Here is a 4,860-nt window from a genome sequence, read left to right as displayed (position 1 = left end):
GTACTTTCAAAGATAATAGCAAAACGATCAGACAGGGTGACATCAAAGACATTGGAAATATTCACATCCCTACTGATAACCAGGTCCACACATGTGTTTCTTTTGTATGAAAAAAAAAAATCTTTATTGGAAATGTCTCCTACAAAAAAGGCTCTGAGTAAGAATAAAAAATCCCGAATACCTTCCACTGCCCGTAGACGGGCAGTAACCCCGTCAGAGGCTCAAACACGGCGTAAGGTCACCGTTGGCATGTGGGTTGTGACTCATTCATCAGCAGAGGAAAGGTTAGGCTACACGCTCCTGTGAGGCTGCACGTCACGCATGATCGTTCTTCACTCCGGGCTGAACGGTGTGCATCCACTGCACTATTTGCTCAACATGTCATATCTCATCTGTGTGAGAGTGCGTCTCAGCTGTGGCTCAAGCCGTGTGAGTTCGGCGTGAGAAACGCACCGCGACCCGGTGAATGTCGACTGAGAGTTCACGTTTGCAATCTCGCCGCAGAAAAAAAAAAGAATGAAAAAAGAAACTGAGTTCTTCACATGTACATCAAAGTATATCCGCCATATTTCCCCCAACACACACTTGCATGGGTTTCTGTGTCAGACGATCCGCGATCACATGGAGCCCTTCATGTTTCTGTGAGCTGCATCAGGCAGCGGCAAATCTCAAATGACAGAGAGGAACAGAGGAAATAAGCCCATAAAACATTAAACAGAAGCTTCCCTGGAGGAGTGTTATTCATATACATGCATCTCCATCCAAAGACTTATCAAATGTGGCAAGTCTACTGTGGTGTCTTCAATGGCCACTTCTGCCATGTATAGCAGGCTTAATGGGAAGCACATTAGACTGGAACTTCAGTGACGGCGCGCTCACTGAGGGTGAGGCATGGCTCCATTGATTTCAAGCCGCTGACGACGTCTTATTGGCCTTTTGCTCAACGCCGTTGTGTCTTGTCGTGAAGTAAATTTATCTTTTTTCCCCTTTTCGAGACTACATGGAAAGCCTTGGTTGTTCCCAAGACTGGAAATCTCAAACACTTTGGTGGATTTTGATGAGAAGGAAGGGAAATGAGGATGGAACAAACAGTCAGGGGAGGAAAGGAAATCTGTGACAGAAACTGTAAATCCGGATTTAATGCTTCGGTCTCAAATGGTATCCACAGAGCATCAAAGAATCTCCTCCACCCCCCCTTTCCTCTCTACTCCACTCTCAAATGGGGGAAAAAAATCTAAGAAAGCAAAGGACTCAAAGGATTATACTCCTCCAATCGCATCTGATGGGTTCCTCTTCTCCTTACTAACAGACACTCCCCCACCCGCTTCATCCACACACACACACACGCACGCACGCACACACAGGGAGAGATGGTGAGAGGGAGGAGAAGGAGCAGTGTGGGAGGAAAGGTTGTGGAAAAGGTTGGAGAGAGCACTGAGAAACCAGAGTTTAGGGGGAACCAAGCTGTAGAAACAAGGTTCCACTCTCTTGAGAGAAAAAGTTGTTCTCTCTCTTCTGGTGCTGAAAGAACAAAAGAAGATCTTTCTGTTCTTGAAGCCCTACTTTGGGAGTTTTTGTTTGTTTATCATCTGAGCAGATGGGCAACAGATGGGTTTCTGTTGTGTGTTTTCCTAAGATTATATACAAGAGGTACAGAAGGAAGGATTCTGCACATCAGTTCTAGATGTACTGACCAGAAGAACGTTTTTCTTGCAACATTGTTTCCTCTGACTGATGGCATTGGTTGGTTTGGTTCAGTACTACTGAATATGTCTCCATTGTAATACCAGTCCATACAACCAACCCGTACCCACCATCCCTGGGCCTCCTTCAGTTGTAGGGCCATCGGACAATGCTACGGGACGGTTAGGGCGGAGTTACAGGCATCACTCAACACAGTCCTTCGATTGGAGGACAGAAAAACGTCACTGCTTGCAACAATGAAGAGACAAACGAGACAAGAACAAGACCATCTTGAGTTAGGGTTCTCACATTAGGGTTTCTGGTTTAACCCCACCTACCCAGTGATAGTCCAACTGGCAACGGAAACTCTCTCCTGTATACGGAAAACCATAACATAGTACGCACACCAACTAACACTGACCTATGGAAATATTCCATTCCATCCATTACTCCATATTTACTGCCTTCGTTCAACCGTTTTATTCCCTCTGTTCATCTTCCATCTTGCCTTTCTGCCATCTGTCAATTATCTCCTTCCTTCCTGAAATCAGTAATTCTATCTTTCAATCTGCAGTTTACAGACACCGTCTTATGTTAACTAGCTTCGTCAGTGATCCTAACTGATGTAAATCAGTAAAATGTTTAGCATGATTTAATGATTTAAGAACAAACGATTATATTTTATATTAAATATTGTAGTCACATCACGTCTGTTTTCAGCCGTGTATCCACAAGAAATTTATGGCAAACTTTTATAAACATACTTTAAGAAATTTGTCAAAAGTAGACTGAAAGCTCTACTGAGATTGGCGCTGAAAAACCTGCACAGCAGCCAGTGAATGTTTAAAGGTTTCACTCTTTAAAAGGGAAACATAAATTAGGGCTTAAAGGAAAAGTCAACTGCACATTCGTCCCCACTGTGACCTGCTTAGTCACATTAAAATCAGAAATATTCCGTACTGTAGCTTTAATGCCTGTTCGAGCTACATGAAACATCCTGTAAATGTCACATAGCGAGCAGCTCAGTTTGATATTTGAAATTCGTCAGTGGGTCCTTTTCATTTTCTATTTTTTTATTTTATTTTTTTTCCCCCTGCTATTGCACTTGGCTGAAATTTGATTACAGTGGGAGCAGCGCTGCAAGAGGTCTGGCAGATCCATCAGTCTCCAGTCCTGCTGCTTTCTGCTCCATTTGCGCCTTGCATTAACATGCCTGTATCCTTATCCGAACCCGATCTGGATACAGATGCAGCGTGCTAATCCGAGGCGCGAACGTTGCTCAATGGGCCGTTGCCAAATAAAACCACCTGCAGGTCCTGGTCGAAAGCGAGCGCCTCCTCTTTCGGGTAATGAAACTTTAAATATCAAGACACTAAAAATTAACTGGATGTCACTGAATCCTAAAATGAGAAACATAAAACCTAACAGAAAGATGAGTTGAATGTGTATGGAGCAGCAGTAGCTCCTCAAATATGGTCCTAAAAACGCACACTAAGCATGTTTAGGCTTGTCCCTGCAGCAGCACGCTTGATTTCAATTGAAGGGTGACTAGATTTTTACTGAACCGCAATCATCAGAATCGGGTGTGTGAAAGCAGGAAAACATTTTGTTTGGGAAACTCTGGAATAGAGGATATAAAAAGTATGAATACTTCTGTTAGCACATTAGCTTCTTGTAACGCAGATGTATTAGAAAGGTTGTTTTTTGTCATTTACTTATTTTTATCATTTGACAATTAAGTCAAAATTTGCAGAATGTTTGTAAAAATATCAGTCAGAAGAAGAATAAACCAAAAATCAACGTTATTAACTCAGATTACTTGACTAGATGGACTGATTCAATTCCTAGTTAGCAAAAACAACTCTGCTAATAACATGGTAGCAGCTTATGTACTTAAACTAAGCTTGAAAATGGGAGGAAATGAGGATTTTGAATGTGGCCACATTAAAACCTGATAGTCCAGTAGACTCGGTTCGACTGGGGACCAAAAGGCAACATTTATATCTTATTCAACTGGCGCGGCTCACTTTCTCACCATGTTATGTCAAATACCCTTGAAAAACATGTTCCCTCCCTCGCTTGTGGGGGCGCTGCACCAAGAACCATTGAAGGAAACAAAACAAAAACCTCTGAACAAGACTTGAGCGCAACTTCCTTCTTCATAAAATGTAAAGGGAAATGATTCAAATGATTGATGGCTGAAATACTAATAACCGTGCTACTGGTTATTTTGTTTAATAGCATTTTCCTTTTGCTACCACTGCAATAAAAAATAAATTCATTTTAAAGCTGTTAAGTGATATTCATAATATGACATATATATGTCACATTATTATATATATGTTTATATAAACATATATATTTGTATATTAATGTAAGCTTTATCACTACATTATGGAGAATGTTGAGAAAAATAAAGCTGAAAACATAAATGCTCAGATGTACTGATATGGAAAAGGAATATTTTCACCAAAATTCACTGTCTAGGGTTAATGGTTCACCTCCATTTTTGGACTGGATGCCTGAATGTAGAGCGGATTATAAATAAATCTCATCTAAGAAGGTGACTGTGTTTTCGCATGTGCATTTTTGGCATTCGCATGAAGCAAGAGCGCTCAGTCAGATGTATATTCACACAGGATGATGCAAGTTAAAGTAAGGATGTGTTTATTATTTCAACTCGGTGAAACAAGAAAGATCCTCTTCTTATTCCCAGGCTTCATAAATCTGCTGTTATTTATTTGATGTGGTCAGAAGACAGGAGAGCAACAGAGATAACAGGACTGGAGTCGGAGAGAGGACGCAACTGCGGTATACAGCGTATTAAGGCAAATATATTTATATATATAAACATACAGGTTTGTAAGCTTTATCACTACATAAAGTAGTGATAAAACAAACAAAAAAAACACTTTACTGCAAAATTCACCAGCTGTACAATTCTTGTTAGTGTAAAATAAGTAGCATTTCAAAAGAGCAGAAGAAATCTCATGTTTTTTGAACAATAACAATTTTTGTTGTTAACCTGTTGCTAAGAGATCAGTGTGTTTACTGGTAATCAAGTTCCACAAAGTAAACTTCAGATTTTCACTTTTGCAAAATTTGCCAACTGTAAATTTCTCGTGTCTAAGCAGATAAGCAGTATTTTGAAAGAGCTTATGTTTTATAAACTATATA

Source organism: Poecilia formosa, unplaced genomic scaffold (genome assembly GCF_000485575.1).
Source record: "Poecilia formosa unplaced genomic scaffold, Poecilia_formosa-5.1.2 Scaffold67, whole genome shotgun sequence".
NCBI classification, from domain to species: Eukaryota; Metazoa; Chordata; class Actinopteri; order Cyprinodontiformes; family Poeciliidae; genus Poecilia; species Poecilia formosa.
This window is presented reverse-complemented; position numbering follows the sequence as displayed.